Here is a 24,843-nt window from a genome sequence, read left to right on the forward strand (position 1 = left end):
AAACAGTTTAAACCATATAACATTAAATTTCGAACGGAAAATGAAAGTCTGCGATCTGATCTTTTGTCAGCAATCTTTTATCATTGGTTTGCAGATATTTACGCAAAATTTGCTCTTTCCAAGACAAAAAATAAATAAAGTTGTAGAAACGGTAAATCTGTGAGAGTGCAGCTTAAAATTAACTTCAAATGCTTTTTGTAATACGGGCCCTGTTAAACATTCCTCTAAATACAGTAGTTTGTTAATTCAGACCATTGCAATCTTGCTTATTGTAGATAAAACAATTATGTGAAATTTGTTTTAAATATCGTAAATGATCATTTTTATCATACATTTCATTAAACTTGTTATAACTACATTGAATTTAATTTCTCATATATGCTTCTGGGGCGATACTCATAAAACTTCATTAAAAAGTCATTTCTTAACTTAAGACACTCTTAAAACATTCGTAGTCAAATTAAAAGAAAAGTATAAGTTTTTTTTAAATAAAATATGTATTTTTAATCAAATCCAATTTTTTTTTAAGTAAATCAAATGTTATGAAGAGATAGATAAGATAAGATACTGAATTAAGAAAATGACTTAAGTTAGGAATACCAGCTAAGTTTTTATTATCCTAACCCTTTTATACTGGAAGAGAGTAGAATAGTTCCCTTATTCATCCAAAGCTTGTGTCACACTTAACTCATAATTAAAAACATTAAACCTCATGTTTTTAATTGTTAGCGACTGGTATATGTATGCCTCAATGGGTAGAATATACAGAACAGAACAGAACAGAAATTTTATTCGACTTAAGCATAAAAAACTCATCGTCACGACACTATGTATAGAAATAATGCATGGCATGTGACAAATATAACATTGGTTATATTAATAAATCAATCATAAGTTTGATATAGATATTGTGAGAGTGTGTATAACAATAACAAGAATGTCATCGATATTAAGGTATAATATGAAAAGGTAATGATTTCGGTGTTATAAAAATCTATATTAATTTCTCTCTCTATATAAATACTTCTTAACGTTGATTAATACAGCCGCAAGGTTCAAGCTGCGTGATACATACAACTTTGTGGCTACTGTTTAAGGATATGAATATTACAAAAAAAGACAACAAAAACAACAACAACAACAAAAAGAAAAACACGCACACAAAAGGAAAAAAGAATATGTACATCTCGTATGTCCTAAGGATCTACAGATTTATGTTTAAACACTACCGTTTATGATACAATCAAAATACCAAAGAAACATAGCAAAAAAATATACTATATTAAGGAATCACGCAATTTGAAGGACTTATCACAGTAAAGCGCTAACTTCCTTAGGGTGGTTTGGTTGTTACTTTGCATTAAAACAATAATGTTTCATCCGATGTTAACTTATAAAGAAATGACAATGCACTTGCTGATTTGTCCAACACCGTTTTCCAACATGGACATACACCAACTGATCCTTCAACATAACGCTCAACAAGTAAATTAACTGTAATTTCTCTCCAATTTGAAAACTCGTGACTTACAAACGCTTGTATCGCGTAGTATCGCGAGATATAAAAAGAACTTTTTAGTTGGCAATATTTTTTTTGTTTTCTTATTATTGTTAATTTTTCATAACTCCAGTTGTATTTTTCTAGCTGTAATACAGTTATAATACGTTGTTAAAATATATACTTTCTTTTTGAAAGTATAGAAATTAAACCCATGAATAAGGAACTATTTTTATCTGCGCATTCATTGTTTTATAGATTTAGGTTACTGCAGCTGTTCGAATTTACCCACCGTTGAGAACAACGAGAGAAAGAAAAAAAGAAAATGCTCTTGAATTATCTATTTATTTTAGCAGAAATGTACATTTAATCAAATAAATGTAAATATAAGTATTAAAATTCGACTTTTTGCATTTCATTGGGGTATGGTATGCAATGGCGCAGTTAAAAATGCTGGTGGAGTCCGGACTCCACCCACTTTGAACAGCCCCATTGCATACCATACCCCAATAAAATGCAAAAAGTCGAATTTTAATCCTTAAATATCAACATGAATTAAAACCATTTAAGATGTGGCAATGTTTATAAACACTCCTGAGCTTGAACCATGATCACTATACTGTAGTCTGTGACTTGCGGAATAATTGGTACATCAACAGATGTTTGGTGACGGATCAGTGTTTATGTACTTTTAAAATATTTTATGTTTTGAATTGATATTGACTTATTTAAAGGCAATTACTTTGACTTTAAACGTATTGAATAAAATTAAAATGTTTTGAGAACTATTTTTTGGACATATTTAAACATAGGTACCTAGTGTGCCGATGTAAACAGGACAAAAACAGTTGTCCCCCTTTTTTAAAAAGGTACTTGTTAATTTTAAGGTAATTTAATGTTTTTGAATTTACAAAGTAACAGGATAAATAGAATACTAGGTTAATGCCGTGGATGGAGAAAAAATATCTGGCTCGACTACGGAATTTATCGGGTTCGCCTTCGGCTCACTCGATAAATTCCTCCGCCTTGCCAGATCAACTTCCTCTATCCACAATACTAACTAAGTATTCTCTTTTAACACTGTTTTGTACAATACGGGGTATATTTGGACTCGTACACAGCTGTAAAAAAATATTTGACTCGCCTAACGGATCGTCCGATATGGTTTTCCCAGCTGTGTACTTGTCCAAATATATATTGACACATCTTGTATGAGTTCCAAATTATTTGTCTAAATCATTGATATGCCATTACTGTGCATGCACACATTTTTTTGTGTGTGCCTATAAACAGTACAAGGTAGCTTTTAAAATATAACCATAGCTTATCAGTAGTTGGCAAGAAATATGGTGGTTAAAAATGAAAGAACCAATTTAATTAATTATTGAAAATATTCACTAATATTTCCCTTATAATTAAATATTTTATATCGTTGGAAAACTATAAAAATCAGTCTCTGAATAAATAAAGAAAGTTTTTAACAGATGTTTTGTGTAATTTGTGAGAGTAAGACATTGCAGCTAATATACCGGACGAGGGAAACACCATAACATTTTTTTTCTTTCTTTTCTAAGCCCAAAGTTTGATAATTTGTCTTCATTTTTCAAACAAACAAAAATGAAATAAGGCACTTCCTTCAACAGGCTCTCGCTGTACAATACTAGCATTTCACCAGTATTTGTGTATATATTTATATATAGTTAGGTATGGCGAAGTTGCAGTTTTGCAAACGATGAAGGCTGTAACTTCACAATAATTCCAAAATTATGAGCCTTGCTACATGTTTGACTAACTTTCACCAGTAACCTGTGTACATGTCTCTTTCTAAACTTATAATATGCAAAAAAATCGTGTATGGAGGGTCACTTATGACAAGGTCGGCAGATTTAAAGATGTTTTGGTACACATATTCAACACCATAAAATACAGCTCAAATTTGATTTTTTTACATACCACCAATGTATGACGAAATCATGACGATCTTTTCAATTTTCAATTATGATATTTGCCAAATAATTATTGTCTTTATGATAACGTATGGCAGAAAGAATGGATTAAAAAAATCGTACATCTGTTTAACACTTTAACGTACAGGTGACGTTCGACTTTATTACAATGGACATATGGCCCCTTTTCAAAGAAATAGATTATTATTTCTGTGACCAAATTGGGTTTGGGGGTATTCGTCAATCCTGTGACAGCTCTAGTGCTATTTTGTTATCCTATTGCCTTATCAATAACATTTAACAATACCTCTTAGTTGAAATAATTAGCAATGTAATTCACTTAAAAAGTGCCTGGATAAAAGTTGAACGAAGTCATGTTTACATCATAATATAGTAGTTACAGTAGCTACCGCTGGTTCGGGGGAGAGGGGCACCCATCACGTAACGCCTCAAAGAATCTCATATCGAATGTACTTTTAAGATATTGCACCTATACTAACGACACATTATAGGATTGTTGGCTATCATGTGCATTTGTGCACCAGCGAATTCGTTCACGTTTCACTTTGTCTACCAATAGTTATGGCCCTTGTAAAAACTTGCACCTTTTTAAAAAAAATATTTCTCTTAGATAAAAAACTGTCTGCTTAAATAATGTCACATTTACCTCCTAAACTAGTGATGTAACGATTATCGAGTACAATCGATTAATCGTCGCTGACGATGCTTTATCGGCGACAATCGATAGTGGTTGTCCAAAATCGATGTCGCTAATGTTACTTCCGGTAACTACGTATGTTTTTGTTTTGTGGTAAAAGTCGAGTAAATGTCAATTTTTCTTTCAGGTTAATTATCGTTGAGTTCATTTTAAAGGAGGTCACGTTCCTACACAAATGCGGTCAATGTAAACACTTTTTGATTAAAAACTTACAAACTCTCCCAAAATTACAAAATTGTTTTTTAATTGTTTATATATTTCATAAAACCTTCTGCAATAACCTGTCTCTATTGTGTAGTGGGTCCGGTCTTACCTGCGATGCATTCTGTTTTTGAAACCTTTTTTGGTATTGTTTGTAATTAACTAATTTACTTTTTTTAAAGTTTTATGAAATTTAGATATTCTAATCATATGTTTAATATCACAGGTTATTGAATGTTAAGCTGGTTCACAAATATTTAATATGCTTTTACACTGATAAAATGCTTTAAGATAACTTACTTGATGCGCTGTGCAATATTTTGCACATTGATGAGCAATTATTAAGTATGTGTTTTGTTGTTATGTTGTTGTTTTCGTTAAGATATTAAAGACAGGAAATGGTTATGGATATTTACTTACAGTTGCAAAAAGCATGACTATAGCATCACATGTACTGATTCCATGTTTAACCATCTAAATGATCATATTGATACTATCTATAAAGAATGTATTCCTTACTGATATTATGAACTTTCGATTATTGTCCGATAGAAAATCGAAAAGCTTAGTCCGATTCGATTCGATTATCGATAGCAAATGGAGTCCGATTTTCAAACACTACCAGAGAGTACTGGTTACATACATTTGAGATCAGTCTTCCTAAACATCTTGCCTTTCCAGCCATCGGGACCTGCTATAAAGACAAGGAAACATGTAAAGTCACAAGCCAAGTTCTCTCACAACTTAATTCCATACGAATATAAACTGGTGCCCGGCTTAACAACACTGAAAATTATTGACAAACTGGTGCCACATGCAGACATTGTTAAGAAATGTAGAACTCGTCGTGCCTTGTTACCTTTAATTGTCAAGTTTTCCAGAACTATCCTCGGCACTGCAAAAAATGGCGTTTTATTTCTGACGTCGCAGCGATCGACGTGGATCTAGCCAGTGTACTTCTATCAATGGACAAAGACTCGTTCTATCTGGCCCTCCTTGGCGCCGAACTGTCAGTGCCGAATTATCCCAGTGTACGCCATGTATTTTTAAGGTGTGCATACACATACATCCATCATTGCATTAGTACATAATGCGCTGCAATGTTGTTGTAAAGAATATGGACTGTCTTTTCATATATATCATGGTATATAATATGTGTAAACTATTAAACAATATATTATATCTAAATCAAATGTTCATGTTTAACCATGCATACATAAGTATTTAAACATTGTATTGTATTGTAATTAGCAGTTATTTAAGTTGTTTGTACATATAATGCATATCATCGATTTCGGTGGAAATAAAGATAAGTTGAGTTGAGTTGAGTTGGCAAAGACGAAAGTTATCTAAAATCTTGAATAAGCTTTTCTACATTAACTTGCATACTGATCATAACGGCTACTTGTCTGCAATTTCCTTGTCTCAAATAGATATCCCCGCCTGAAATGTTATATTATTCCTCCTGCTCTATGCGATTCAGTGCACACAACATGGTGTTGTCCAATCATAACAATGTTTTATCAATACATTACAGAATTACTATTTTAAAGTGCACAATGTATTGACATGCGTGTTTTTTTTCCATTTGTTATGAGCTCATGTATACAGTCGATATATAAATCGTTTACATGTTTTATCACTGTCATTTGTCATCTTTGTATATGTTTTGTATATAGTACTATGGTCCTTCTTTTTAAAGCAACTTTGGAGCCCAAAGTTTAGGGACTAAAGGGGAACTATTATGATCCTTCTTTTTCATTATTTAATATTACTCATTATTGGGTGATCTTGCATAATGATCATAATGTCATTATCATCAAATTCTATTTTTGTAAATGTTCATGCAATATTGTCATATTTTGTATCAAAATATTTGTCGTGAAATGTAGAGTCCAAATATAGCAATTTTATTTGAGTGACTATTATATCATTTCAATACTCACTTAATTTTAGAACCTTTCAATACTTTTAAAACGGTACAAGTTTCACATCTTGAGGCTAAATTTTTAACAAAACACAAGCTAAGTAAGTGTCTGTCTTACAGCGTAGTTTTTAGCATCTATTATTCAGCTTCCTCTCACAATTATACAATTCCATTAACACATCTTTGTAAGCTGACAACATATCAAAAGCTTAACTTCAGGTGTTAATATTTCAAAGACAAGCCATTTTTGAGATATTGAGCATAACAACTAAATCTGTCTGGAAGTTTGTTTGGCATGGCCACCTTCGAATTCCAGGTTGACCAATAGCTTGTTAGTAACGTCTGCCTCTGCCGTCATGGACTATTTATCAATTGTTTTCGTATTAACAATTTGTTAATTTTGCTAAAACATAAAATATTTTGTTCTTATTTTGCTCAATAAAGTGAATTCTGTAACTTTTGACTTCGTTTCGCTGTAGTAGCCGTCCTTGACTTAATTACACAATACTCAATAACACATTCAAATTCATACGCGCATTTGACAGATGGCGGTAAAAGCAAATCAAATTAAAACAAAAAAAATATTAAGAAATAATTTGATAGGCGGTCTCGACGGATACGTGTTTACACATCGAACTCGACGTGATTCAGGTCACCGGAAAAGCGTCCTATCATAATATCCCCTATGTATTTAAGTCGCCGACGTCCCGACCTAGATCCAAGGTTATTTGTTTGCTGGGATGTCAAAATTGTAGACAGACCTTAGTACCCCAAATCAAAGTCAGGTATCGTCAGATCTGCTTTCTGACATGACATGTTAAAAGAATTAGTGCGCCGGGTTACAAAATGGTTTTAAATACAGATAATAGTTTGAACAGAGGCCATCGCTGACAGTATATATATATTACCAGTCTAAACTTTCCAAGCTATTAAATCAAATAGTTCTTATGGGAATGTTATAAAGGCACGGGTTCTTTTTAAGTCTTTATTGCACCGTTTCAGTTATCATAAACATGAATATTCCAATAAACGTCATCCATATAATATAAGAGAGAACGTTCTGAAAATAGAAGAGTGACAATACTTATTACAATACATATATAGCTGTTCTTGTAATATAAATATTATGTAGTAAACAAAGAAGATATGCGTTACTTAAATATGATATTACACATAATAAGTAATTGTCTAGTGGCGTTAAAATGACATAACACATACAATGACATACAATGTACATATACAATAAACAAACATGTACAAAACAGTTTACATTAATCACCTACCAAGTCTGAGGGAATGAACTCCTCACTCTCAATCACACATCTCTCAGGTGATTGCAGTTCATGCTGGTTATAACTTAAAACCCAAAACCATAAATGCAATATTAAATGTAAAGAACAATTAGCAGATTATGCTATATTGAAACCAATCCTCAAAAGTCTAATACCACGAAAACACATATTTCAGTCTGACAAATCTACCAAATGCATGATTACGTTTCCTACACATTGCAAACACAAAAAGAATAGTTAAAAGATCAAATGCAACCAATACTGATCATAATAGTTTTCCTTTACTTCGACCAGATCAAATTAAAAGCTTCCACAACTTCTCAAACGTTTTCAACAATGGAGGGAAAATCTTTGCAACAATGATAATTACAGTCACCGACCAATTTGAAAGAAATCATTCAACCATATAAAATATCATGGTCTAAGGGAAACAATAACCCATAACTGGTAATAAAAGTAAAATCAATCTGCATGAATTGTCTCCCTTAAACTATCAGAATTTCAACTGGGCTACATATATCTCGTATAAAAGGTTGGGAACCTGACATTGAGGTTGACTTACATGCAGTTAAGTTCAAACATTTTTTTTGAATGAAAGGAAGTTATAATCTTTTAAGGCGTACTATTATTGTTATTAAGGAAATAATATGTAGACATAAATAGATAAAAGACACACGGTCATTAAAAGAGAGTTGTAGTTTTCATACATTACGGAAGTATAACTAAAGACAGGTAACGCATATATGCGTAGTGAAATTAAGTAAAAAATAAAAGCAGAAAAGGTAAATTATATATGGATAAAAAGTAGATACTTAAACTGTATATATATGTTGGTCAACATGTGCAGCTTATTTACTAATGGTTATGACAGTTATAGTGAAAACTGAATTTTACCAAATAACTGATAAATCAAAACCATGATACAATGAAATGGTTTACGTAAGGATTAACCGGAGCGAAGAACTCATTCTGTGTTTTGTATAAAGTGACTCAAGAAAAAAGAAACATCAATATACAAAAAGGCGTAAGTCGTATACCGTTATTACAAACCTTATTACTTTAAATGGGTATTTAATAACTTCTCCCCAAACCCTTCGGCTACAGGTTTTATAGCTTGGTTTAGGATTAACCCGATTACTCAAAGTTCAGAACAAAAGGTTATGGAGGATGTTTTCTTTCTTATTTAAAAGAGTCTGATGATATTATGTGGAAATTGTACGTTACCCAACTTTGCAATAAGCATGGCCGTGTCATTGTCTTATTATCCCCTTTCTTCAAATTGATTTAATTTAGCTTTCAATCGAAATACTTTATAAAAAAAAATAACAGTGTATATGTAAATATATTGTTCAAAAATATCTTAACGAAGTACTTCTTAGTTTAAATATGTCAAATATTAGGATATAAAGCAATATGGTATGTATTGTATTAAGAAAGTCACGTGGTGAGTAACTTTCGTAGTGACGTTTTGTGCGCTTAATTAAGACAATATTTTCGGTTTAAAGTAACTCGCTCATGGTTTGTAAATGCACATATTTTGAATTACGAAATAAAGAGTGGCAAATCATAACGAGTGTTAAAACCAAAATACCAAAAGCTGGAACTCTTCAGCAAATGTTGATATTTGCTCAAATATCGTCTTTAAAGACCACAATTTTCATTAGCGTTTATAATGCGATTGAAAATTAATTACGGCTGTGGTGTTGTATGATTGGTTGATTGACATGATTACGTGATGTTATAAATGTGTCTTTAACAGGTCAACATATCCCCAATTCTGATGAAATCCCAGTGGCCGTGTGGACTAGCCGACTGTTTTCTATTTTTTTCTTGACTTTACCGGCTTGGGTTCGAACCCCACCAACACCAAAATGCTTTTTTATGCTATAACTGTATTTGTTTCTGCAATTTCAATATCATAGATAAAAATAATGATAAAATAAGTGTTTTTAGATGCATCACCGGGAAAACTATTTTTTGGTCCAAAAAACATGGGCGAGCCACTTTAACGGCATGTATGTTATAGCTATCAATTCATTTTTGTCATCAAACTGTGGGTTCAAGATGACAAAAAGGTTAAGATAAGTATTTTGGATATACAAACATTTCTTTACTTAAAAGAACTGGGACTGGGACTTAAAACATATAGGATATGTAAAATAGGATTTTAAATATAAAGAAATAATCATTCTTTATCATAAATATCAATAAACTTGTTATATCTACTTTTAATTACTTCTTGGAGAAGAACTCTATAAGCTTTGCTTTCGTTCCAATCCATTTCAATATTATAGACAACTTGTGTGTGTGTGTATATTCTGTGTAGTTTGTTTGTATATGTTGAATAAAATATGTTTAAATCTAATTACTTCTCACATATATGCTCCTGTGCGGAACTCATTAAACATCTTAAGTAAATTCTTTACTTAAGTCAATTTCTTAAAACATTCGTAGTCAAATTAAAAGTAAAGTATAAGGGTTTTTATATAAACATGTATTTTGAATCACATCAATGTAAAGTAATTCAGATATTATAATCAAGAGATAACATCATACTTTACTTTAGAAAATGACTTAAGTTAAGCTCAGTTTTATTTATCATACCCCTTTTCCATTGGAAGAGTATAGAATTTCCCTTAATCATCCAAAGCTTGTGTAAAACTTAACTTATATCTAAAAACATTTAACCTTATGTTTATAAATGTTAGCAAATGGGATTTGTATGCCTCAAAGGGTAACATATAGTAATCTGATATTCCGTCTGTCTGACCGTCCGTCCCAACGTTTTACGATCAATATATGAAGAATGCTAAGGTCCGTGGTTCATAAATTGTTTAGGTAGGAATAGCTATTTATTTTGAGGTCAGTTTATCAAGGTCAATGTCGTGGTGACCTTAAAAGGACAAGACACCCGATGATCCCATTGCAAGAAATAAAGAGAATAGATAAATCGCTTACGACACATGTATCTTTCGCAGTTTTTGATTATTTTTCCATTTCGAAGTTTACTGGGTCTGTCTACCACGTAAATCTAAGTTAATTTAAAAATAGCTGGAAATACGCAGCTTCCTTTCACTACCTTAAAAAAAACGCTTAAGCCTAGAGATCTCGAACTTGGTTGATTTTCCACAAACGTGACCAGCACACTAGTGCTACCTGTTTCAGAACCTGTTCGTTCGCCCACACTATAATTAAATTTCATCGCAATTTTCAAACAGCGTATGGTAAAGGTTTGGAAGCAATGGGTGTTTAAATTTCTACACAGTTAGAAATTGTTTTTAGAATATTTTGCAAAGCCATATTCTGTGTTTGATAAGAAATGTGGTCGGAAAGGGCTGTAAGTGGTGTTGAAAAACCTCGTGGCCCAATCCCTTTGTATGGCCTGTTTTGTATGAACTTAAATAATGTTACATGCACCAATGGAGTACTTAATGTATATTTAATTGCCATACCTTATAGCTTATCCTACAATATCGATGTTGTAGATGATAATATTGTAGATCACGAAGTTCAAATTTGGCCCAACATATTATATATTTAAGAAATATTACACACCATTGAGGATAATATGACACTATAAGGACCGGCCAGTCAGTGACTGACCGGTCCTTCTGATGCCATATGGCCCGAAGTATTTTGTTATATTACTTATGTTATACCGAATACCATTGAACAGTTTTACTGATCGTTCCAAGGCGGTACCGAACAATCATTGATAAACACACCTAGTTTTGTATAAAGTATATGTGCAATGTGTTGGTTGTGGAGTTTTGTGCTATTGTTCCATATTTCTTGTTTGTGATGTTTTGTTTTTGTTTTCTATGTCCTGTGCCATTAAACTGGGTTTATGTTTAAACTTTTGGCTACTGTGCTTGTTTCTGTAGTTTTTCCTATACATATCCAAGCCCTTTTGACGTTTGTTTGTGAAAATCGCAAGCAACAGTCACTAGTCTTCTGAAGTCAGTGGTCCATATTATATTTTTGGCGAAGTCCAGACCGGCCAAAAATATAAGGACCGCTGACGTAATAAAAGTGGAATTTTATTAAAATACAGCGATATACGGACCGATGAATTTAATAGACACACATCATTTACTTTAATGTTAGGTATAATATGTATATACACATACATACTCATACAAATAGATACATATACATACATATATAACTACACAGTAATTTAATCATAAAATGTTGCGTTTCTTAATTCAAAACCCATATGAATATACATTTATGATTTCTTTTACAAGTAGTTGTGTTGGTAATACAACATCTACATGGTACTATACCAATTCTACGCATTTATACCAGGGACCTGCTGAAGTTCAGCATTTGCCAATCAAAAGTTAAGTATATAACTGTAAATTCTGACAGACCTGAAACTCAGAAACTTGACAATCACAAATTAGGGTCATTGTTGAACTTATCTTGTTTTAGCCTTGGTCGTTTTAGCAACTGGGAACACATTTTGTGTTGTTAAATTTTAGTAGATAATATTAAAGCTGCACTCTGACAGACTGACAGTTTTGACATTTTTTTTTATTTTTTTTCTCAGAATCAATCTACAAAGTAGTCCTATCAGATAATTCACAAAAGAACAGATCTCAATTGTTTTGAAATTGCTAAAAGCGTTTCTGATCTGAAAATTGATTATGATAAGGCATTATGTACTCCGGGCCAAGTTCCAGTCGAAAACTTACGCTAGTTAAGACTGCGCAGGTACACCTGTAAATTATGTTACGGGAAAAGTCTTTATTAAAACAGGGCCCATGTGGAATCTAGATTCGTTTAGGAAGTTACTGTTTGTTTAAATCTAAACAAGAACAGACAGGGTCATACACGGCTGCGGCCTGCTGCGGCCTCGTAGTAAACAAAAATTTTAATGTTTATAACATAATTGCTGCGAAATTCATTTTTTAACGTTGACTTCCAAGTGATCTTGATCTCATAGTCAAGAACCTATACTCTATAAAACAAATAGGTATACATATAGAAGGTTTTTCTATCAAATCCAATTAGCCATACGGCAGATGATGAGAAACACAATATTTACAAATATTAACAATGTTACATACATATGAATGATGCGTAATATACCTTTTCATTGTGCTCGTAAATTATGTGAATATTTAATGAAACTCTATTAATGACCACGGTAAGGTTGTAGCTGACGGAAGACCTCACACGTAAGAGAAGGAGTTGTGTGTTTAAAGTATTAATGAAGCCAAAGCTATTTAATCTGATCCTGACTGTAGGTACAAATTATGTAATTTACAATATGTTGGTGATTTCCTCTAAGTCAATACAAAGATTTGTAATACAAATAGTGGTTAGAAGACATCCCAAAAGATGTTGTCTGCTTGTTTCATGAGCTCCCAGTTAATTTAACAAACACCAAACTGGCCTCTAGATAGTTTTGGGGAAAATTGTAGATTTGGTATAAATGCGTAGGACTGGTACATCTGGTTCATTCTAATAATAGTTACGTTTGTGTTGCCTTTTTCCAAGGCAATTCATTATGGAACAGTGGGTCGCAAAGTCATGTTTTGTGTACTGTACACGAGTCAAACATGTAGTGTCAAAGGAGACAATTTTTTATCAATTGGCCCCCAGACATTTTACAATACTTTTTTAGTATAACAATGTAACTCGGACCTGCACGAGCTTTATGCGGTATTAACATGACCCTACCCCCGCATACACCTCACCTTGACACGAGCTATATGCGTTACCCATATAGCATATGTGTGTTTTGCTTTATTAAGTTTTATAACGCAGTTAATTAAATTCTATGTAAGGACATCTCATACGTCAATAATAAAGAAAGGCCGCAAAAATTGCACAGTGAGTTGGTAGTGAGTTGGTAGTGAGTTGGTAGTCGTAGTAAACCATTTGTGAAATTTGATTTGATATAAGGACAGCTTCAACCTAAATTGTAAACAAATATCGGAAAGATGTGACAGAGGGTTGGAAGATAATCTAGGGCATGTTTTAAATGTATAATAGTTCAACCCAGGGATAAACCTCTACGCAACGCAGATGACAAAGATGCATTTGTTTTAAAGTTTACAAGTTTCTGAAGTTTATAAATATTTAACATGGACTCATACTTGTTTGTATCCGGTTTTTCACCTCCAGCATATCAATGAGTACCGATCATGACCTCTCGGCCCAAGAATGCTATTTTATGCGTTGTCTTTCAAACCATTAAAAACTGATGTGACCTTTTTTATCCGGCTTTGAAATTTGAAAGCGGTTGCATTGCTTCGTTTTAGCCTGGGCTTATAAAATAGTATGGTTTAATGAAATAAATGGGAAACACTTCCTCTCATAGGCATACGTTTTGTCCTAGGTTACGGCCAAGCTATTATAAATCATTTAAAAGCCTGTACAATAGTAGTGTGATTTTATTGTGTATGGTAATGCCTCCGGAGTTTCAAGTGCTGTTTTGATCTTGGAGTTTGAGTTCGACTCGAATGGGTTTTGCAGATTCGGATTTACGAAGTGAAAAATACGACATTCCGGATCAAAACACAGTTCATAGTATCTTTTTATTATATACATTACCAGGTAAATCAATAAAACGACACATGTTTTCATAATAAATTGATGTTTTAAAACGAGTTTAATAAATTCGATACAAAGTAAACACGATTTTGAGATTCTATTTATATATTACTCATTTACGGTAGAAATTTTGGTCAGAGTTTCTTTAATACACATTTTCGCGTCCTAGTGCGAAGAAAACAACACCATTTTATTTACAATTAGAATACATATAAATCTCAATTATCAAACATTTTTGAAAGGTTTCACTTAAAAACAGCAAAACTACATCTTTCAATCCATTAAAATCAACCAAATGCATCATAAAAGCAATGTTGTAACCGCGTGGCATCATCATTTAACAAGCGAGTATGTTCATGCCATTTGGCGGTTGAAGTTGACAATACCGTTAGTCAGTGTAATTGTCGCTTTCAATTGTGCGAATTCGCTTTCTAGCTGGTGGATTACCACATGGAATTTGGTTATTTTGAGCGATGTGCACACGGATATTACCTCCGTGATCATTGCTGGCGAACTGACTAGACTTCTTGCATCGAAGTAGGTATTTTCACTGAAATACAGAATGTTGGTTACTGCCTTGTGTTGATTTGGATTTATATGGCTATAGTTGGTTTAGTTTATTGACACCGACATCTTTCTTATGAAGGATTCCGAGCCCCCCCCCCCCCCCCACCCCCAAAAAAGAAAGATCAGTTTGTTTACGTTTTTGTCAGCGCGTGTGAATATATTGTCTGTGATGCAGTTACCTAATTTGCAAAGTTATAGCACTTGTATGATAGTGCATGGGATTTATATCTCCTGCGACGTAAGTATGTTTTGTTAAATGGCATCATTTTAACATCGCGCAATGATATGATTATAATGTGACGTCAGCAGAGTTGAATACGGCACCGTATTGGACTGAAGTGGAATACGGCTATCATATTTTGCAATATTTTTTGTGTGTGCATTTATGATGGGTATACAATAAACACCCTTTGCAGTACAAGAGGAGAAAATAAACTTCATTTCATATATACGCTCGAAAAAATAATTTCAGAAGAGCTGCGCAGAAGTGTCAATATTATACATCAGAAAACGCAAAATGAGTTTAGTGTTGCGCAGTCAATATATATAACATTTAAAATCCCCTTTGACAGAAGCAACCAATGAGCGACCAATGATCGATACAAACATTTAACGATTCATTTAATGAAAAAACTGGAATTATGAGAGAGGTAAATATCACTCTTTTTATATTTTGTGTCAATAATAGTTTAAATGCTTAACAAGTAAAGGATTTTGTATACTAATTATAACATAAATGTGAATTAACCTCTTTTATATTGATTGATGTACATGTACTACTAGTATGAGGAAAAGTTGCCAACGAAAACTTCCTATTAGATTTATTAAAAGAACACAACAATTTTATGTAAACGAAAATAAATCATAACTTAATTTGCATAAGAGATGTCATGGGCTACGTTTTTGTATTTGATATTTTTACCATGATAATTATATATTTGTATGGTTTAATATAAATTCACTCGATATATATTTATGGATGCTTTACAGCTTCTTAATCGATGTTCAATGTAGTACTACGTGACCACTGTTTTTTACTGGTAAGAAAACCCATTGGTGTAACGTTAGAATAATGTGAAATATCAGTTGCCCCAGTCGTACAATGACCGTTGTTTCCTATACTCACATGTTACCAGAGGCAAGTTAAAAAATACAAGCGCTAAGAGCGACCACGAGAACACTGTTTCTATAACCAAGCGCCCGCATGGGCATTTGCAAGTGCTCGTGGTTCAAATTTGTATCTTCTTATACAGATTGTTGAATGATATAAAATAAATAAGTACATGCAATTTATGTTTGCGTAAACATGGTAGACGTGGTGACTTATGTCAAGCGCATAAGCGCGTTAGGCTTTAGAAACTAAGTAGTTAGTCTTTGGGAAGTATTTTCGGTTGGGCTACTTTCGACGTTCTTATTTATCCGCAATTACAGCCAACTTTTGAAAAGTTTTTTTTGTTACGCTGCCAAAATGTATTAACGAACATGTAATTAAGGTTTCCAAAGTGTTTTATGGCACTATGAAAGGTTATATTGCGAAACAACTGTATTTGTTTATTTTAAAACAATTTTATCTCTAACGTTAAATACCCTTCAAAATCTTGAACTATTGGGGAAATTAAACGAATGTTGATTTTGGCAGCTAACCAAGGCAAACAAACGAAGTTAAATAACATGCGTTTAAATGACTTTACTTATTCATGTACATCACAATACTATTATCAAGATTTAATAAGGATGTTTATTTAATCAATTATGTTGCTAAGGTCTTTATTTATCCCAATTGAAAGTACAACTGAATATGAGAATACCTAATTGTATTAAGTGTCAACTAAGTGTAAAGTGCAAAACAAACAACTGTATTGGATCATATCAAATATTATTAAGCATAAAATTTCCATATATGATTCAACTTAATACTACACTAATATTATCTTTTTGAAAAGAAAAATGCATGTACAATCTTTAGAGATGACATTACTTTTGTGTTGTTAAAGTTAATCAATTTTAGGCAGTATTTGTTGCTCTTCTACGTTTTTATTCCTACCATCTCTTACCATGTCAAACATATGCATGCGTGCATTTTCGGAAATACTACAAGTAACTCTTATTTGCTCATATTCACACTTTAAAATGCTAAAATGTTATCTACTTTTTACCACATCTTTCGATTTTATTAATTTCATCAGAATGTTGTTCAACTTGACTAAATATACATTAACGCTTTTTGCCGCACATGGATGTGGGGTTGGCCGACTGCTTCCTTATAGGGTTCTTTGTATGTTTTGTTGTCTGCTCCCGACAACGCCCGATTCAGTCTCAAGTAACACGTTCTATCCTCCGTAATGACGTTTTCTATTGTTTCCGTTCTGCGTTGTCGGTCACTTGTTAAGCATCCAACAGCTTTGTTTCCATCATCTCGTTTACTTTCTATATCCGGAGATGTTCATCCAAATCCAGGACCAACTTCCACTTCGGACGACCTAGATACTTCATTTCTTTCATCTTCTTACAGCGACTTAATAAACAGCGGGCTCAGCGTTGTGCATCTCAATATTCAGAGTCTACGATCAAAACTTGAACTCATAGAGGTCAAACTTCAAAACTATGACATTCTTATATTTTCTGAAACCTGGCTTTCCCCTGAGATTTCCAGCGAAAATATAAAAATTGCCAATTTTAGCCATCCATTCCGTTGTGACAGAGTAGGTAGGCCTGGAGGCGGGGTCGCAATTTACGTTCGTGATGGTATCAAAGCTACCGAAAGGACTTACCTGTCTGTTAACGGTATAGAGGCCATATGGATAGAAATTACCATTAATAGAAAAAAAACTATTGGTTGGTGGATTCTATCGCCCCCCCCCAAAAAAAAAAAAAAAACTCTAACAATAACCATTGGAACCTTATGGAACACAGCTTTGACCAAGCATTTAACCAAGCTGCCGACGACATTCTTATCGCAGGAGATTTCAATATTAACCAATCAATTCCATCCAACAAGCTTTCAAATCTTATTAATTCGTACAATGCACATCAATTAATAGATAATCCCACTCATTTCACAGAACATTCAAACAGTATTATTGACGTATTTATCGTAAAGCATGCACATAGTGTAATCTCCTGCTTCGTATCAGATCCTATCACCTCAGCTCTAACAAGATATCACTGCCCAGTAGTCTGCGTACTTAAATTCACAAAATTCAAAACGAGCAATTATAAACGTCACATATGGCTTTACGACAAGGGTAACTATGGTGAATTCCGAAATAAATTGCAAGCAACAAACTGGGAAACCATTCTCAACTCAAACAACATCGATCAGACAGCATCCAGTATATCAGATACAATTATCTCAGCAGCCTTACAAACAATACCAAACAAAAATGTAACAATAAGACCTAATGACATCCCTTGAATTAACAATATGATTCGCAAACAAATAAAAATCAGGAAAAAAAATACACAAATTAACTAAACGGCAAAACACTGAGACAGCCTGGTCAAATTTTAGGAGGTCCAGAAATAAAGTCATACTCAATTCGAAATGCAAAAGAAGAACATGAAAACAAGTTAATCATTCAAGTTAATATATCTCATCTAAAAATGGTTTAAATTATTAAATAAAACTTAGTACAAATAAACAAACAAATGCAATTTTACCAACATTGATAGAAAATGATCGCACTGCGTCAACAGATCAAGAGAAAACTGAAATACTTAACAACTATTTCTGTAAACAATCAACACTTCCAGGTGAAAACACTTAACCGCTCCCTCACGTACGAAATGCTACGTCAGTCTTATCAGACATCGGCATCTCTCCTCAAGATGTCTTAGACGCGATCACCTCTATCGACCCTTCAAATGCTTGTGGACCCGATCTTGTCAGTCCCAGACTTATACGAGAGGGTGCACCTGTCCTTGCTACGCCCTTATCCATATACTTAAGTAAAATAATTCGTCAATCTGTTTTTTCCGTCATCATGGAAACTTGCAAACGTTTCTCCGATCTTTACAAAAGGAGACTCGTCTAATCCAGCCAACTACCGACCTATTTCGTTGCTCAGCTGTCTTGAAAAACTGATGGAGCGCTGTATCCATAAGGTTCTTTATAACTATCTCGTTAGTAACAAACTGTTATCCACTCTCCAATCAGGCTTTACCAAGGGTGACTCTACAATCAACCAGCTTACATTCTTATACAATGACGTCTGCAAAGCGCTTGACGATGGCAAAGAGATTCGTGCAGTCTTCTGTGATATTTCTAAAGCGTTCGATAGGGTTTGGCATCGAGGTCTCCTCCACAAACTATCTGTTCTTGGTATTTCTGGCTCTTTGCTTCGTTGGTTCTCTTCCTATCTATCATTTCGCCAACAGCGTGTGTTATATGCTGGTTTCTCGTCATCTTGGTCTTCTGTCAACGCCGGTGTCCCCCAGGGGTCAATTCTCGGCCTACTTCTCTTTCTCGTTAATATAAACGACATCACAACGGACATCAATGCCAATATTCGCTTATTTGCTGACGATACAAGTTTGTACATCGTGGTCGACCATCCCGACACAGATAACACTGTACTTAAAAGAGATCTTCATACCGTCTACTCTAGTTCCCGGACATGGCTTGTTTCTTTCAATCCAGAGAAGTCTAAGTCTATGATATTTTCTAGAAAACACAATAAGCCTGTACATCCACAACTTTACATGAAGCATATTCCAATAGAACAAGTCGAGTCACATAAACATCTCGGTATAACACTCTCAAACGATGCCAAATGGACACAGCACATCACTCTAATGTTGGGAAAAGCTTGGCAACGTATCGGTCTGCTTAGGTCCTTAAAGTATCACCTTACTCTTCCCTCTTTAGAAAAAAATGTACATGTCTTTTATTCGACCGCTTTTGGAGTATGGTGATATCTTATGGGACAACTGCACAAATCAGCAAAAATCTGATATAGAGTCTGTGCAAAATGAAGCTGCTCGTATAGTTTCAAGTGCAACTAAATACTGTAATATCAACTCAATGCTCGCTGAACTAAAATTGGAGTCCCTAGCAGACAGGCGTAGAAACCACAAGCTTATTACCTTTTACAAAATATACCTCTCACTTTCTCCTAAATATCTAACAGATCTTATTTCCACACAAGAACAAACACGATACAATCTTCGAACTGCCAACAACACCCCAACTATTATAGCAAGAACACAACTTTACCCTTTCCTTCCAGCAACTATATGTGAATGGAATAAACTTCCATACAACATCAGAAATCTGCCGTCTTTGATATCATTTAAGAAATCTCTTAATCCAATATTTAGCTTTGGATCACGAACTGGACAAATATTACACACCAGATTAAGACTTGGCTGCAGCTCACTTAGCTATGACCTCCATCGAAGATCAATAGTCGATTCCCCTTTGTGTCGTTGAGGATCCGTTGAAACTGCCGAACACTTCTTACTTTATTGTCCACTGCTTGTAGACATTCGACGCCGCTTCTTGAGCACTTTGCCATGTGCACCTATTTATCAAAATCTCTTCTATGGAAACGAAACTCTTTCATTTGAACAAAACAAGGTAATATTTTCACTTGTGCAATCGTACATAACTGCCTCTAGGCGGTTTGGTTAGCAATGAGCAGCAACAAACAATACACGAAGACCAACCCTCCCTGGCGTATCGGGCTGATCACGCCTGCCCCATAATCGGTGTGCGACCAACAATTTTCATTTTTTATCATTTTTAGATCATATTAAGGTATTAGCCATGTAATACAACTCGGGAAACATCGGGTAACATCGACATATATCGCCACTCGCCGTAACAGATCGCGCCGAACATCGGGCGTATTCGGCCTGTACCGGATGTTGCTATTTTTAGAAACAGAAGGTATTTCCCGGCTATTCATAGGTCAATAATGGAATTTCTACATCGTAGGATTTGGAAACATTGTGATGTTTTTCTCATGAATATACGTTTAAAATAAATAAACACTAAAAGTACACGCTGACAGTTGATTACGATACATCTAACAATTTGAGTCATTACAGTTAAACATGGATTATAAGTGAAATATACGCGTAAGAGAAGATTTTCTCTCTAAAAAACGAACTGTCAACAATCGGCATGGAACTGGGATATTCGTATCAAAGGGCTCTGAATGTAAGTATTCTTAAGCAGTTTTGTACGTTGATGTGTTCAAAAACGTTTGTTTTTTAATTTATCTTTGGAATTCTTAAATCATTTTTATTAGCTAAATGTTTAGACAGCATGTTCATATTTTACATGTACTTATGTACATGTTACATATTTTTATATGTAATTATGTACATAACTTATGTTTAAGATATAATATGAGTACTGCAGTATGTAATCTTTAAATTGATTGTTTTATCTTAGAAAAATATTAGACTTAAAATTTTGTTTATAAATGATGTGTTTTGGTACGTGACCTATTTCTAACATACCACAATACATGTACATACCCGTTATTTGTTTACAAAATGCATATTTTCAAAATTAACCTGTGAAAAAAAAGTTGTATGTGGTTTGGGGCTTGAAGCCGCATCTGCTAGGACACTATTGACATTCATCGGCTTGGTGTAGGTCTCGTTAAAACCCCATACTGTTGTGAATCATTATCAACCATATGCACAACAACTACACATTTGTGCCTACCAACCCTTACTCTTGGCTAAAACAGATATTAGTGCAGAATGTATAATACTTGTGCATTTGTATTTTACGGTGGTAGTTTCTGCTGGTTGATAATCAGAAGTCTAATTTCTTCCAGGCAGGAAAATGACTGAATATTACTTAGTCAACAACACTGGGTTATGAAGAATTCCAGCCTGCATTAAATACTATGTTGGATCCTTGAGAGCGGATTTGACAGCCATGTCCATCCACAAGGCAGTCGCATCTGATCGAGATGATGTGAGTATTTCATATAAAACATATTTGACTTGGTTTTTGTTTTTATAAACCTACTGTATTCAATAATCAAGTGGTGGTGGTGGTGATGGTGGTCAAGTGGTGGTGGTGGTGGTGGTGGTAGTGGTGATGATGATGATGATGATGATGATGATGATGATGATGATGATGATGATGATGATGAATTTTATTGATAAATTTAATAATTTTCTTTATATATATACATGTATGTATCAGCTTGTTGTTGTTTTTTTCAAAATAATGTCGAGAAATATTAAACTGTTTATATTTTATTTTGTATATGTATGGCAGTATAATAATCTATACTAATTAGTTAGAAAGGCTTTAAAGTACAACTTTTTTCCTTTACAGCACTAAACATTCTTGATGGGTAAAGTACCTGAAGGTGCATGAAAACCAAATCAGCATTGACTCAACATTGAGTAGTTATCATCTGTGCACACACTACAAGTACAAAGCATGGGAACAGACCAAACTTCAAATGTTGAAGAGTGAAGAATTATTGTGAAAAAAAAAACTAATTGTTAGAATACCAATGACAAAATAAAACAGATTTACATCAAATTACCCGCAGAGATTGTTTACATGTTATAATAGTAAAAAAAAACACACTTTTGTTGAGAACTTTCACTCTGATATTATTGGAGGGGCGAGCCCACTTAGTGTTCTTGTTTCTTCATATATTTTAGTTTAAAAGTACACTCATTTGTTTTAAACTCTGTATTCTGAGTTAGTTTCATAAGTAAAAATCATTTATTTGAAAGAGTACATTTTATGAATAAGTCCAATTAAGCTTTATAATATTTTACAAGAAAAAGGTTGATTTTTAAGCATTTTATTAGCTATAAAAAAATTAAAAATGTATGATAACATGACATTATGTATATTTTCTTCAAAACTGGACGGTAAACTATCATAAATTGTCTTTTAAATTGTTCAATAGACATCATAGATATTATCTAAAATGATTTCAGCAGCTTGCCTTATAGTTAACTATTTTTTATGAATTTTATAAAACTGCTATATATTTTCAAACATCGAAAAACTGCTCTTTTCTGAAGAATCATAAGATGAATCAAAATGATTTTTTTCCATGTGTATCAATAATGTGTTCGTTTGAACTATAGTTTTCTGTTAACTGAAGTTTATTTTACCAGAAAATGTTGTGTTTATTTCATAATCTCTGATAATGCGAAAAAAAATCAAATATAGACAAAATATTTACTTGTCGCTCTTTGTAGCCCTTGGAATTTGGGGTGGGTGTAATGAAACATAAATAACTTTTTTAATTCACGGTAAAAAATCTTCAAAATTTGGATAAAAGTCCCATAGTGTACCGTGATTATAACTATGTTGTCGGTTAAAGCTTTTAAAAAAGTGTGTATTACGCGGCTAATACCTTAAAAAGACGAAATCTATCAATTATAATCATTGTCAACGTAACATATGCCATATCTCATCTGTTTCTTATGCACTTTAACTAAGTAGAGAAGCAGAATTAATATAAGTTATTTCTTGTTTTCTAATCCGATAATACAAATTTTATTCATTTTAAATAATTAAGGTTAAGGTTAGCTTTTCATAAGCATCAATTTCAACCTACCTGCACAGTAATTGATCTTGAATGCCACAACCCTGCCAACGTCTTCATACTCCTGGTACAGAACAGCACCTAATCTACTTGATGAAGCGTCAGTGTGGACCTTATAGCGCTAATTGTAGTCCGCTTTTGCCAAGACCTGCGCACAGGACAGCTTCTCAACGATATTATCGAACGCTGTTTGCTGAGCAGCTCCCAAGCTGAAGATGGGCTTCTTCAACTTTTGCTTTTTGCCAGAGTTTCCAATTAAGAGATCGTTTAACTTTCTTACTATCGGTTAAAATTATTAATGAACTTTCGATAGTAGCCAGCAAACCCCAAGAAACTAGGCACCTCCTTCATTGTCTTACAGATTGGCCAGTTTCTTATAGCTTCTGTTTTGGTCGGATCTGTTTAAATTTCTTCTTCGGAAACAACATGACCGAGGTAGGTTGCTTCCTTCTGCAGGAATTAACACATTGATGCCCTCAGCTTGAAGTTGTGGTACTTAAACTGATAAAAGACTGTTTCAAGTCGCTCGAGGTGGCTTATCAAATTTTCAGGAGAATATGATGACGTAGTCAAAATCAATCAATCATTCCTTGAGGTTTATCGCGGACTTTGGCAAGATGGAAATCGGTTTGGCTGAAATATTCAAAATTCTGACAGGTTTCCAATCACTGGTAATTGAGCCACGTAATTGAACCACACGTGGACAAACACCTATTCTTGAAGATGCTAGTTCTGACTTTTCAGTGACAGCAATCATACAATCGGAATGTTTTTAACAAAACCCGAAATAGTAGCAGTTTGAAAATGGCTGAACGTCTACCTTTCTAGTATTGGTACTCATTACAGTACCCACTGAAGTGCTGGCTGATGCATACATGAAGGCCAACTTCCACACCGCCGTTAGCTTTTTTTTATATTCATCAGCTAACATTCTTATCATATAAGTGCCAATTACAACTGGTACTGTCAAGTTGTAATCAGTGTTGTTTATAACTAACACTGGAATAGCAAATATGCCATTGCTCACATGAGGTATTCTTATGTCAGCCTCAATATAACCTAGATAGAGTATTTCATTTCCGTTTGCCCCTTTCAAATTTAACGTACTTAAATTCTGGATGTGTGGTTTTGGGTTAAGCTTTATATAACAATCATCATTCTCTAATGTTATCATAGATCTACTATCTTTTAATGCTGTTGTCATTACAACATTAAACTCTAATTCGGACTCTTTAGTCAATTAATCTGTCAAACAGATGACAATTCACATAGCTTTTTGGATCACTTTCAAAACTGCCAGCCATTTGACCCTCAATGCTGACTTTTACTGGTTTAAATCCTTCTTATCATCAATGACTTTTTTTCAACCTCCTTTTTCTGACTAATTTCTCCTCTTCCTCTACCATAACCACGCCTTCCTCTTTCACTGAATGTACTCCTTGCCCCTTTATACCATTTTTGATGTTGTATATTCACATTCACATATGTCTTGTCAATATCTGGTTCAATTGGTGATTTCTTTATCTCTTCAAATTTCCTATCTTAATTCTCTATCTTCTTCATCAAACTTGATATCAAATC

General features: G+C 33.7%; 1 protein-coding gene across 2 annotated transcripts in view; it reads left to right on the forward strand.

Moving 5' to 3' along the window:
- Positions 1-8,324: 8,324 nt before the first annotated feature.
- LOC128246509 (uncharacterized) overlaps positions 8,325-24,843 on the forward strand; it is a 32,164-nt gene continuing 15,645 nt past the window's right edge. For both annotated transcript variants that reach the window (XM_052964737.1, XM_052964738.1), the window contains exon 1: positions 8,325-8,606. The gene's annotated coding sequence lies outside the window, so the exon portion shown is untranslated. The remainder of the gene's footprint in view (positions 8,607-24,843) is intronic.

This window comes from Mya arenaria, chromosome 9 (genome assembly GCF_026914265.1).
Source record: "Mya arenaria isolate MELC-2E11 chromosome 9, ASM2691426v1".
NCBI lineage: Eukaryota > Metazoa > Mollusca > Bivalvia > Myida > Myidae > Mya > Mya arenaria.